At 47.2% G+C, this 14,108-nt stretch overlaps 1 pseudogene; it reads left to right on the top strand.

The window, feature by feature from the left end:
* Positions 1-12,409: 12,409 nt before the first annotated feature.
* On the top strand, positions 12,410-13,391 carry LOC133282199 (olfactory receptor 5J3-like; annotated as a pseudogene).
* Positions 13,392-14,108: the final 717 nt, after the last annotated feature.

Here is a 14,108-nt window from a genome sequence, read left to right as displayed (position 1 = left end):
GGGCTGGATGGTGCTTTGTGTGTGAGCTCCTGGCTGGAGGTTTCTTCTCCAAGAGGCAGGGATGTCCCAGGTGGAAAAGGCTCTGTGTGGTGGGAGCTGCTCAGAGACAGTCCTGCAGGATGGAAAGGGAGAGTTCAGGCACAGCTCAATGAGGAAGAGCTTGGTGAAAGTCCTGTGCCAGCACAGGTAGAACAAAGGGGTGCTCAAGCAGTTAAACACCATGGCACAACGTGGTGTGTGCTCCTCTGGTTCACCTTGAGATGTTGAGCAATGACCTCTGTGGAAAGCAGTGGGGAGGTTGCACACCCGAGTTGCTTTACCTTAGTGCTGCACTTCATCGCCTTCGTTAGTGCTGAGCCTGGGGCTTGGAGACCATCCGGCTCAACCTGGAACACAGAGAAATGTGGTGCTTCCACAGTGCAGAGCTGATCCCTCATCCTCTTGTGGGCATTTCCCAACCACTTGCTTCTTCCCTCTCTGCTTGATTTTCTTGACCTATAGAAAGTGCAGGTTGGACAGGGCAACCTGCTCTAGTGGAAGGTGTCCCTGGCCATCACAGGGGCTTGGAGCTGAGTGAGATTTAAGGTCTCTTCCAACACAAATCATACTATGCTCCTATGCAACCTTACACAGTGGTTAATATCAGTTTCCCCTCCCTCCTGACACACTCTGTCAGATCTAAAACCTTTTCATGGTTCTTTAACCTGTTCCTTGAGTCTCCGATAGAAATGGGCAAACCCCAGAGCTCAGCAAACTCTTCATGAACGCATGTTTCGGGGAAAAAAAGTAATCTTTTGGAGCTGCCTCATCTCAGCAATGGGGAGCACCCCGAATGTCCTGTACAGGAAAGCTTCTGGTGCTCATCCAGGAAACATCTGAGGTCACTGAGAAGAAGAAGCCTCCTGAGGGTGTTCTCCACCACGGTGATCTCCAAACCTGCCTTCTCAGCAGCTGCATGGGGAGCACACAGCACAAGAAGCTCCCTGGGAAGCCCAGAGCATCATCAAGAAGCCCAGGACCCTGCAGTCAGGCAGGAGATGAAGACAGGAGCTGCTGCTTGTTGGCAAGAGAGAACCACAGGAGAATGATGGGCTGAAAGATTCTGCCCCTCACTTACATCTCAGCTCTGTCTCTGCTGCCCTCCTCATGCTCTCGGAGATGGATGTGAAGATGAACGTGCCTGGAGCTGTGCAGGGAGCCTGGGAATGAGCCAGCATCAGCAAACCGCCTTCCTATTTCAAGTGATGTGGGGATGTGGGACTGTGAATCTCTTTGTGCCCCAGGAGGTGACAAAGCCCAAAGCAGGTCATTATCTCTTCTCTGTGTTGATTAGTTTGGAGAAGAAATATACCCAGAGGAGATGACCTCAGCTTGAGCAAGCAACAGGGCTTTCGGCTCCCTTAGAGCAAAGCACAGAACAACCCAACCTTTCAAATCCACTTTTGAAGCACTTCTGAGGCAGTTACAGCTTCACAAGGGCTATAGTTGACATTATCATGGCAGGGAGATGAGGGGGATCTCGCTAATGGGAGCTGGTACCAGGGTCCATCAGCAATCCCAGCACCACAGGCAATGAACCAGGTTTCCACCCATTTTCAATTCCTTGTACTCAAACCATAGCTCACAAGTTTGGCTGCAAAGGAGCCAACAGAAGATCGTGGTGACCTTGCTAACGACGAGGTAAATGCTGTCCTCTACTTCTTGTCCATGCAAACATCAATGCTCACATCACCCAAGGCACTCAGGTTTGTCAGGAATGACTTGGCCTTGGTCCCTCTGTGCTGGCTGCTCATGGTCACCCTCCTGTCCTTCCTTTGCCTGGACAGGGCTTCCTGGGGAATTTGGATCTTAATCCCATGGGGGACACAGGCAGCCCCAGTCCTTGTGCTCTCCTTGATGATGTCGTTCACCTTCTTCCACCCATCGTGCTGGAAGCACAAGAGACAAAGGAGAGCCTGAGGGAGCGGTGCCCAAAAGTGGAATGAAGGAGATGGGGAGGAACAGTGAGGAGTGTGCTAAAGGACTGAAATGGGCAGCAACAGGCGATAAAGGCCATTCTGAAGAGTGCTTTAGGGCTGCCCTTGTCACTGGTAGCTCTGATGAATGCTCCCAAGCCCATCACAGAATCCCAGAGAGGTTTGTGTTGGATAGGACCTTAAAGCTCCTCCAGCTCCAACCCCTGCCACAGGCAGGGACCCTCTCCACTGGAGCAGCTTGCTCCAAGCCCCTGTGTCCAACCTTGCCTTGAACACTGCCAGGGATGGGGCAGCCACAGCTTCTCTGGGCACCCTGTGCCAGTGCCTCAGCACCCTCACAGGGAAGAGCTTCTGCCTAAGAGCTCATCTCAGTCTCCCCTCTGACAGGTTAAAGCCTTCATAGGGGTTGTGGGGAACCTCCTTCTACAGCCAAACATGAAAGGAAAGTGCATGTCACACGGATTCCCACCAGAGATCATCCGGATCCCCTGGCAGTGCACACTGGGAGCAAATCCCCACAATGTGGGCATCATTTGGGGTTCCAACGCCTTCCAGAGCCACATCCTCCCCTTTCCTTCTCTCTCCAGCAGTAAAACCATTCATAGGAGCTGCAGGACGTGGTGCAATGCTGTGGATGAGCCCCCTCCACCCTCCTCTTATTGTCAACTCTGCCTCTCTCACCTCCTCATCTCCCTGCTCAATACCAGCCCTGCAGCCAGAGCAGGAGATGGATGGGGCAGAGCCTCCTCTGCAGGGCATGGGATATGTGTATGGATGTGATGGACATAAGGGGATGTGCACGGATATGGTCCCTCCTTGCTTTGCATCAGTCCTGGTCCCAAATGCTCTCACTGCTCACATAGCCCTCGTGGGCACCCTGCAGGACATGGAGGGCAGAGGCCCTCCTCTCCCTTATGATGGCCATAGGAAGGATTTAAGCACTGATTGCAAAGAAGTCAAAGCTGAGTCCCAGTTTGGATCCAGCTGCATGCAGAGCAGGGAGGGATTTCAGCCCTTGCCCAGTGCCTCCATCACCAGGGTACCACCAGGGGCAGAAACCATCAGCATCCATATGAGAATGTCCATTGTTTCCTGCAGAGCCCCAGCATCCTTCATCCTGCCCCATGGTGTGCATTGAGGTGCTGGAGTTTGCAGTTTGAAGGGGACTATGGAGCAGCCCCTTTGCTCTCTGCCCCCTCCAGACTTTATCCCTCTGTCAGTGACCTCCCTGCACACATTCCTGGTCCCCAAGGTGACAGCTTCTCCCCATCCATCTCCTGCTGTCAGGCTGGGATTGAGCATGGAGATGGGAGGTGTGGGACAAGATGGTGAGGTTCCGGGTGGCAGCACAGAGACAGGACCAACGTTTGGAATGGGTGCAAGGGGACAGGGGACCACATTGCACATCTCTCTTCCCTCTTCCAGAGCTGCAGAGGCTCTGCACGAGCAGCCACAACACTGTGGATGCTGCTGTGCTTTTTAATATGGCTGAGCTGGTGGTACCCAGAGGGGCTTTGACCAGGAGAGGGAGTCACAGCAACCCCTATGTCCCTTCAATCGGATGTGTGACATCACATCTTCCTTCCTTGTGATGAAACCAAGAGGAGAAGGAACATCAAACTTCATTTCAGTTCACAGTTACCATCTTTGAGGAAGAAATTAGCCACAATTATCCCAGGCTTCTTTTCCTCACGTAAAACACCAGTCAGCTTTATTGAGTTATAGCCTTGGTCACTGATAAATATCTGTTTTTCTTGCAAGATTCTTGACCTTGTCCCTCAGCTCCAATAAAATTCCTCACTCTTACCTGTGAGGTCTTTATTAATGCCTCGGGGGTGGGAGGGAAGAGGAAGTGTAGTTTTACATTTGCTTGCTGAAAAAGAGTCAGAGAAAAGGTTTCAAAAGATTCATTGCATTCGTTTGTGCCTTTCAAGGAGAAGAAGTTGGTGGGAATCAAGGTCTCAAGCTGCACCTTAAAATGTCAAGGGGAATCCCTCCCCAGGCTGCAGCTTCACAGGAGATTTCACTTCATGTAAGGAAGTGTAGAAAATGTAATACCTAGTGCAGATTGATGAACTGTGCTGAGACTACCCAGTGTTAAGGACAAACTGGGCATATCAAGTGGTCCTCCTATTCATTTTAAGTGGTGTTTTACACTCTTTTTAAGTGCCCTTTACTTAAATGGTGAGAGAAATGGAATTCCAGCTGGAGATAAGCACCCACATCCCATGTCCATGCCCAGCTCACACTAAAGCACACCAGGAAGCACCAAGTGGTGGGTTGCACTTATAAATACAGCATGAGGCAAGTTTCCGTTGGTGAAAGACAATCCTGAACCCAGAATCAATGGTAACCGAGAGCTGCCTGGGTCAGAAAGAAGCAAAAAACCACTGGTGTGGGAAAATGTTTTTCCTTTACCTCTTGTGAGGGAGAATTAACTTCTATTTGGGAAGTACATGGGTCATGAACAGTGTCTTTTGTGTGCTCTGGAAAACAGCAGTGAGAGGTCTGTGGAAAACTGACTTCTATCTGTGGTCAGTGAGGAAGCCAGAATTGATGTAATTACTTGCTGATGAGCTTGGCAGCACAGAGACTTTGATATCAGAGAGCTTCTTGAAAACATTCACCGCACCTTGGTTTTTTGCTTCTTTCTTGCATATTGTAGCTGAGACATGTAGAATATATACAAATAGAATCATAGAGCCACAGAAAACCCAAGTTTCACCTCAAGAGATCATCTGGTCCAAGCTTTAATGGGAAAGGGAGCCTAGATGAGAAGTGTCACGTGTAAGGCTCATCGCTGCTTGATGAATTACCCCACTCTGGTGTTCTTATCCCCTCTTTGGTTTAAGAAAAATTCCAAAGCAGAGACAACTGCAATACATAAAGGTTTACCTAGACTTGGTGCTACATTGCTAAGGGAGGTCTGGATTGCTATAGTCTTGTGTGTGGTGGATCCAACTCAGGGGACTCCCAAGAGGAACCTCAGTCTAACGTACAGGGGAAGAATAGCTGTCAATTCCAGCAACAAGAAACAGGCTTGGGGTTCTGAAAACATATTTGATGACAAAAGCATCATTGCATGAGTCTGCTTCAATCTTTGCAGAGAAGGGATCTACAAAATTCAGAATCCCCTGGCTGTAGACACAAAATTCTCATATCAGGTAAATAACAGAGGTCCTGCCATAGAAGCCCAATATTATACTTGGTAAAACAGAATTAAATCTCTTAAATAGAGATGGGGGACAAATGGGCAGAGGGTGGGATGAAGCCGCAGCTGAGGCTGCTCAGGGGGATAAAGGCCTATTAGTTCACCCTGGGACAATTCATCCCTGCCTAAAAATGCTCATTTCTCACCCTTGAATACAGTGGAAGCCCAGAGGCACCAGCTCAGCTGTTGGACATCTAGGCACTACATGTATATAACCTCACGGGGGCTGAAAAACTGGGCTCTCAGGTGTGCACAGAGAGGGACAGCAGCAAATCCAGAGATGGGGTCATTTGTGCATCAGTTTCCATTTGAGGACCCTCTGCAAGATCTGAAATGTCTCTAAACCCATTCTCATTCTGTTGCCAATGTCAAAGTGAAACTTTTGCATGGTCCACAAGTATGTCAGAAGCATCATACAAGCTGCTCATCACTGCTGCCCTGTAGCTGTGCTCAGGGATGGCTCACTCATGCTATGTCTTTCAGATGCTCAAGCACCACAATGCCTTTCAGAGGTGATTTCACACCCTTTGCTTTCCCTTCTCTTTGTTTTCCTCTGGGAAAGCATGAGCAGCCCTAGAGTCTTCCTCCCAGGAGAGCACATGCAACTGTATTTACAGCCCCAGCAACACAAGCTGGGCTCTTGGAGTCTGGCAGGAGCTCCCCTCTCTTCACATCAGGTGCTTAACAGAGCTGATGCTGGCGCGTGGATGTTCTCTGCTGTGTTGAGGATAAACCCTTGGCTCCCATTCTTGATGGCACAGGGAAGGCACAAGAGGTAACACTAACACAAAGCAGAGCCTCGCCTGCATTGAGGCAGTGGGCTGGCTTCTGCATGTCCTCAGGTCGTCTTTTTTCTGTCTTGGTCAGAAAACAGCCTTACCAACGTGGGTTTTCTTTATAAGAAGAGGGAGCAATGTCTGATGCAGGTTGTGTTTCTTTTATATAGGCAGCTAAAGCAAGATGCACTGATTTATTCAAGACTTAAATGAGGATGAATCTCATTCTGTTATAAAGAAATGAAACATTTCAGACTGTCAGCAGAATACAGTCACTAAGAAATCAGCCTTTGGAATCAACATGTTGTAATATCAATTCCATTTTAAAGGAAGCAACCTAATGCCTATGGGTTTAGGATGCTTCAGCATGCTGTAGCTCAGAAAGGTAGGTCTCATGAATTTACCAGTGTGAGTGTTATCTATTGTGAATAAGCTCAAATAGTTTGATAAATGTGGTTTGGTGAGTGAATGATAATCAAAAGCCAAGAGCAAATGTCCAGAGGTCATTCATCTGTAAGCTGTGATTTCACTGGGACTGGGACTTTCTCTTGCTCCACGCTTACGTGCGATCCTATGAGGTTCCTCTGAGGTGTCTTCTGACACAAATTTCCTTCAAACTGAAAGTGAATAAAGATCTGATTCTTTACTCAAACCTGAAAACACACGTGCTTGACTAAATCCAGAGTTTAATTTTTCCCAACATAGAAAAACAAAACTGCCATTAACTGCTTCAGGAAACTCCCGGTACTTTTCTGAATACCTCATCTGAAAAACGTAAAATAGATACATTTTGGTTAGAAAATATATTGGAATATTTTAAAATGACACAGTTCAAATGGTCATTGATTGGCGTTAGATATGGTCCAAAAGCAAATCTCTGGTTTTGATCAATGTGATATTCTCTTGATTTGGCCTCAGCAGGTAACAACTGGTCATGGGAGGAAATCTCACACAGATTAAATTTATCCTTTTGGGAATTACAGATAGCCCATGTGCGCAGACCCCACTTTTTGCCTTGTTTCTATTGATTTACGTTGTGACACTCATAGGGAATGTTGGAATTACCTTGGTTCGGGTGTCTCCCAGCCTCCACACCCCCATGTACTTCTTCCTCACCCATTTTGCGTTTGTTGACATCTGCTGTTCCACAGTCATCTCCCCCAGGATGCTGGCAAACCTGTTATCAGAGGACATAGCCATTTCTTTCACTGGCTGCATGATGCAGTTCCTCACCTTCGCTTTATTTGCTACTATTGAGTGTCACCTCCTGGCCATGATGGCCTATGATCGGCACGTTGCTATCTGCCATCCCCTGCTTTATGGGACCATCATCTCCAGCCACGTTTACTGGCAGCTGGTAGCATCGTCCTACCTATTCGCCTTCCTCAGTGCCATCATCTACACACGGTGCACGTTTGGAGGTTCCTTCTGTGGTCCCAACAGCATTGACCACTTTTTTTGTGATGTAGTCCCTGTGCTAAAGCTCGTGTGCTCCGACGCCCACAGCAGTGAGATGGCCATCTTTGCCTTTGTCACCATCAATGCGGTGATTGCACGCGTGATCGTTTTGCTCTCTTACATGTCTATTATCCGCACTGTGCTGAGGATGTGCTCAGCACAGAGCAGGGCCAGAGCCTTCCACACTTGTGCCTCCCATTTAATGGCTGTTGCCTTGCTCTTCGGGAGAGCATTCTTCATGTACCTACAACCTCCATCTAGTCACAGGAGCCTGGATAAGGTGGCCTCCATCTTCTACACCGTGGTCAACCCCATGCTCAACCCATTCATCTACAGCCTGAGGAAGAGGGAGGTGAAGGGGGCTCTGGTGAGGTGTGGGAGAAGGTTCTTAAATGGCTGGCAACATGGAAGAGTTCTGTCATCGAGGACATGAACAATTCACCTCAAATGAGAAAGCCTATGGGGCACTAAAACAATGGCATTTTCCCAATTATTTCCATGATTCGATGCAGGTTCTTCTCCAGTTACTGCACAAAAGTCAATGACAGTATTGCATGAGAAATAGACTCCCCAAATCGCATCATCCTTCCCCTAAAGGAAACCAAGAGTAATGGAACTTCAAACTTGAATTCACTTCTCAGTCACTAGCTTGCATGAAGAAATTACCCTGAATTATCCCAGGCCTCTTTTCCTCACAGGGAACACCAATCAGCTTTATTCAGTTATAACTTTTGTCACTGATAAATATCTATTTTTCTTGCAAGATTCTTGACCTTTTCCCTCAGCTCCAGTAAAATTCCTCACTCTTACCTGTGAGCTCTTTATTAAAGTTGCTGGGGTGGGAGGGAAGAGGAAGTGTAGTTTTACATTTGCTTGCTGAAAAAGAGTCAGAGAAAAGGTTTCAAAAGATTCATTGCATTCGTTTATGCCTTTCAAAGAGAAGAAGCTGGTGGGAATCAAGATCTCAAGCTCCAGCTTTGAATATCATGGGGAATCCCTCTCCAGGCTGCAGCTTCACGATAGATTTCACTTTAAGGCAGAAACTGTGGACAATATCATTCATAACACAGGATGATGAATGGTGCTGAGGCTACCCAGTGTTAAGGACAATTTGGGCACATTAAGGGGTCATCCCATTCATTTTAAGGGGTGTTTTACATTCTTCTTAAGTGTCATTTACTTAAATGGTGTGATCCATGGAATTCCAGCACGAGACAAGCCCATGCTTAACTCTTGCTAGTGCACACCAGGAAATACCAAATAGTGTATTTCATATAGGAGTTAAGACAGTGGCTCATTTCCATAGATGAAAGACAATCCTGAACACAGAATCGATCCTAACCGAGAGCTGTCTGGGTCTCAGAGAAGCCAAAACACACCGACGGGGGAAAATATCTTTCCTTTACCTGCTGTGAGTGGGAATTAACTGATGTTGTGAACAGAACATGGATGGGGAACAATCTCTTCTGTGTGCTCTGGCAAACAGCAGCAAGAGATGAGATGTTGTCTGTTGTCTGTGGGAAAGTGGCTTCAACCTGTGCTCAGTGAAGGAGGCAGAACCGATATAATCAGATGCTAAAAAGCTTGGCAGGACAGAGACCTTTGATACCATAGAATCATAACATCATAGGATAGTTAGGGTTGGAAAGGCCCTTAAGATCATCCAGTTCCAGCCCCCCTGTCTTGGGCAACGACACCTCCCACTAAACCATGGCACCCAAGGCTCTGTCCAACCTGGTCTTGAACACCGCCAAGGATGGAGCATTCACAATTTCCCTGGGCAGCCCATTCCAGTGCCTCACCACCCTTACAGGAAAGAGCTTCTTCCTTAGATCCAATCTAAACTTCCCCTGTTAAAGTTTTAACTCATTACCCCTTGTCCTATCACTACAGTCCCCAGTGAATAGTCCCTCTGAGTTTCAAATGATGAAGATACTTGTATTTTGAAACATGTTTCTTACATGTATTAAGCTATCAGTGAAACTTGATTGAAAGACATTTTCCTATGCTGTTGCCATGATTTGTCATCCTTAACTGATACTTACCTGGTAGTCACAGTGGTTCAGTCATTTTATATACTCAGATTTCATTACTTAATTAAATGACTTCATTTCAAAATGCACTAAAGACAAAAAACTGGGGTTGTTTTTCCTGATCTGTATTCCCTTAAATGTTTCAATCCATACTTTGCCCTAACAGGAGATTTTTAATTCAATATTCCTGGTTTATCTCCAAACACTTTTGTTGTGACCACGTGGAAAGGTAACAGTGAAATGGGGTTTTGGTGAGGGGATGAATGTTTAAAGAAGTAATCATAAATGGAAGTAAGAGGTGGGAAAATGCTTATAGAAGGGAAGTAAAATAAGTCAGCAGCAGGATAAAGCAGCTGCAAACAGTCTTCAACCCTACCCACTTCTTGCTGGCCTGAGTATCATTGTAGTAGTAGCGCTAGTACATTGTGATGTATCACACTGTCACAATGCCACAAATAGCTCAAGGAATGAGGCAGAAATGACAAAACATTTCTAACAAAGTCGAACTGCCCTTTCATGTACCTTTAATTGACTTAAAGGAACATTAAAGTTTGCTGCTGTTGTGTCAATTGATGCACACAAAACCCTCAGTGAGCCTCAAGTAAAATCGTGAGTGTGACCACAGAAACCAGGTTTGGTGTTTGTACACTTGCCTTGTGCTGAAGTACACGTTGTGCTTCATACCTTTGGGTTGGAAGTGCTTCTCCTCTGCCTCCATGGCTCTCTGGGTGCAGTTGCAGTGGTGATCTCCAGGCACAGAGTGATCAGTGGGAGAGCTCAGGGGGGTTTCAGTTCAAACTATAAAAACCATTGCCATACGCAGGGAGATGAAGTGATTCATGTGCACATTTGACTTTGGTTACAGCACTTGGTGCTTCCAGCTACCTTAAACTGTGGTTTAGGTGAAGCTCTAGACTTGCACAGTTCAAACAGCACAATAAATCCCAACCCCTGGCATCCCATTAAACACACTCCTAGGCTTCTTTCCCACCTCTGCCTCAGCAGAGATGACCCCCCCTGCCCTTCCACATTAGCACTGAGGTTAATGAGCCTTGCACCATTAGCTGGGGTGCGGGACCCAGGTCCAAACCTCTTCCAGGCTCTGCTGGGAGTCTCTAATGATCCCCTTTTTGCTCAGCTAAGCTTTACTTCAGGGGTTTTATCCATGAGGACCAAAGGAGTAAATAAACCCAGGTGCTGTCCCCCTCTGGGACAGTGTCATCACCCGCTCTGGGCAAAAAGCTTCTTGCTGACGGAGCTGCTGCATTACTTGTGCTTGGCTCACTTCATCCATGAGCTGCCACTTCCCCCTCCTATAGCATTAGAGACACCTGAAGAATGAAGGAAAACAGATCATGGATCTTCTGCCTTAGGATAACGCACACACCGTGTGTGTAAATCCCAGAAAGCTGCATAAGGATGCTAGGTAAGGATCTGGCATATAAGAATCTGGCAGGCAAGCAGGATCATAGGCTTCCAATTTAGAGCTAGATTAAAACCCAAAGCTTTCAAGCTTCTAAATTTACTGATTTGGGGCAAAAAGCTCAACAAGAATATACCTGAGCTATGTGTTTTCCATAGGTCTGAGTTTCTAGGCATTATCTTCCCACCCTATGTGTGTGTCACCATCTGATGGTGATAAAACCTTAGGGAAAGCATTCAAAAAGGCTGCTTTTCTGCCCCAGCCCTAAACTGAAGAGGACAAGAGCTGCACCACAGCATGCAGTGGCACAGAAATACCTGGGAATGACACACAGGGCACATTCCATGAGGAAACCTTCCAGGTTTTTCCTCTAAGAAGACTAAAAATGCACTGCAAAACCTCAAGCAACCTTCTGAAAGGTTATTCCTCAATGGCAGAAGGTTGGTGCTTTGTCCCTGCAGCAGGGAAGCGGAGAGCAGCCACCCCAGTGGGAAGCACTAAACCCAAACCTGAAGTGCTGGGACCATCCAGAGATTATTTATTTGGGCATTTGTCTCAGAGTTGTGAGGAGCAGCCTGCCAATGCCTTCCTGACCTTGAGCGGGGAAAACCATGGAAATAATACCTGAGCTGGAGAAGATAACAGAAGTTAAGTGCACTGACTCTCTGTTAGACTCATCTGCCACACTGAGGGGAATAGTTCTCTCTGTGCTGGAACCTGACTAGTAGTAGTAGTAGTGATAGGAGAAGGGGTAATGGGTTAAAACTTAAAGAGGGGAAGTTTAGGTTATACCTAAGGAAGAAGTTCTTTACTGTGAGGGTGGTGAGGCACTGGAATGGGTTGCCCAGGGAGGTTGTGAATGCTCCATCCCTGGCAGTATTCAAGGCCAGGTTGGACAGAGCCTTGGGTGCCATGGTTTAGTGTGAGGTGTCCCTGCCCATGGCAGGGGGGTTGGAACTGGATGATCTTAAGGTCCTTTCCAACCCTAACTGTTCTACGATTCTACTGACAGCAATGCGCCAGCTCAGCCTATTTTTGCTGTCTAGGACAGGACTTTCTGCCCCAGGCTGCCAGGGAAACCTCCTGAGAATCGGGAGTTGTTGTGTGCAGCTGGGGATCCAGCAATGCTGTATCAGAGCTGGGGTGATGGATTCAGGGCTCCTGGGGCATCACACTCAGATATTTTCAGTCTTTCTCATGGAGCAAATGGAATGCACAGTCCCTTTTTCTGCCTCCCTAATGAAATGTGATGACCAGTTTGCACCTCTTCTCCAGTTTTCAAATGGTTCAAGATTGGGTTTGGGTTTTTAAAAGAAAAGGTCTGATTTAGCCTCATGATTAAGAGATTTCTGAATGGTTTTTGGATGTGTTTCTCTGCCTGTGAAGATTCACCAAGAACCACAGTTAAGCGTTGCCTCAACTATCAAATCTTTATTGTTCTAATGTCCAACCTAACAGAGTACATGCAAGCCACATGGCATTGCTCTTCCCTATTTCACTCCATCTTTCCTCCTTCCCGCAGGGATGCTGCCATGCAATACAGTAACGGGGCTGAAGGCAACCACACCGCAGTGACCCACTTCATCCTCCTTGGCCTGACAAGCGAGCCCAAGATGCAGACTCCTCTCTGTAATCTTCGTCATGATTTATCTCATCACTCTCATGGGCAACCTTGGGCTGATGGCAGTGATCAAGACAAGCCCCCGGCTGCACACCCCCATGTACTTCTTCCTCTGCAATCTCTCTGTTCTCGATCTTTGCTACTCCTCTGTCTTTGCTCCAAAGCTGCTTCTTGCCTTCTTGGTGGAAAACAAAACCATCTCTTACCCTGCCTGCTTCCTGCAGCATTTCTTCTTCCTCATGTTTGTGACCACAGAGGTGCTCTTGCTGGCTGTGATGGCTTATGACTGCTATGTAGCCATCTGCAACCCACTGCTCTACACGGTTTCCATGCCCCACGGGGTCTGTGTTCAGCTGGTGGCTGCATCATACATGGGGGGGATTTTGAACTCCCTAATCCAAACCTGTTGCTTGCTGCTGTTGCCTTTCTGCGGTCCAAACACCATCAACCATTACTTCTGTGACACTAACCCTTTGCTGAAGCTCTCCTGCTCCAACAGCCACCTCAATGAGCTTTTGCTTGTAATTCTTCATGGGAGCATTTCCATGTCTGTGCTCGTCCTCATCATCACCTCCTATGTATACATCCTCTTGTCCATCCTGAGGATTAGGTCTGCTGAAGGAAGGCACAAAGCCTTCTCTACTTGTGCCTCCCACCTCCTGACCGTTACCTTGTTCTACGTCCTTGCTGGGCTCAGCCACATGCAATCAGCTTCCAAGTACTCCCTGGAGACAGAGAAAGTCACCGCTGTGTTTTACACCCTCCTTGTCCCTATGCTCAACCCTCTGATCTACAGCTTGAGGAACAAGGATGTTAAAGATGCCCTTAGAAAAGCAACAGCAAATAACCTCATTGCGAGCTGCTCATTGACCAACCCGGTCCCAGCTGGATGATAGAACTCCTCCTCTTTCCCTTTTTGACTTGTTTTGTGTCAGCTGTCTGGAGGAGGAAGGAACTGAATGTCTTTACAGGAGCAGGTACAGCACATTCTAACCATGCTTTAAACTCTGCAGAGGCTCGGTGATGTTAAGCATCCCCTCAATATAGGTCTCTGATAAATATTCTCTTGTCATCTCTTGGGGTTTTTCTTTTGGGGAAAATAGATGTGATATCATAGGAGGTGGCAAAATAAGCCCATGAGGAATTTCCCTCTTCAGTTTAACTTTAGAAGTTGCACTGATTCAAGCAGTGATTCATCCAGAGGTAAGTTCAAAGGGGGATGAAGGGTTTTGATGAGGTACATCCGAAATACATCACTTTACTTTGGGCTAATGCAAGGAAATGCATAAAATCCCATTTGCTTCCAGAAGGATGTGCAGTGCAAAGTAAGGAAATGGGAGGAGAAGCAGAGCCACTGAGTTGCCAGAGGATGAGCATGGTACCTGCTGTGATTGAGCATTGGGAAGATGCTAAATCTCTGTGTGACCAGGACATCCCAGCCTGGAGGCAGCAGAGCTGTGTCTGTCATCCTGCACCTTCCTTCCTACCACTGCAAACATTCAGCTCAGCCAAAGAGGTCTCAGAACTGTGTGGGTTGGAGGGAGCTTAAAGGCCACCTATTTCTAACCTCCTTGCTGTGGGCTTCATCTCACATCTGGTTTAGGAGAAGT

This window comes from Pezoporus flaviventris, unplaced genomic scaffold, assembly GCF_033815535.1.
Source record: "Pezoporus flaviventris isolate CSIRO_AGI_PZ_B2104156 unplaced genomic scaffold, CSIRO_AGI_Pfla_v1 ptg000116l, whole genome shotgun sequence".
Classification (NCBI taxonomy): Eukaryota; Metazoa; Chordata; class Aves; order Psittaciformes; family Psittacidae; genus Pezoporus; species Pezoporus flaviventris.
This window is presented reverse-complemented; position numbering and strand designations above follow the sequence as displayed.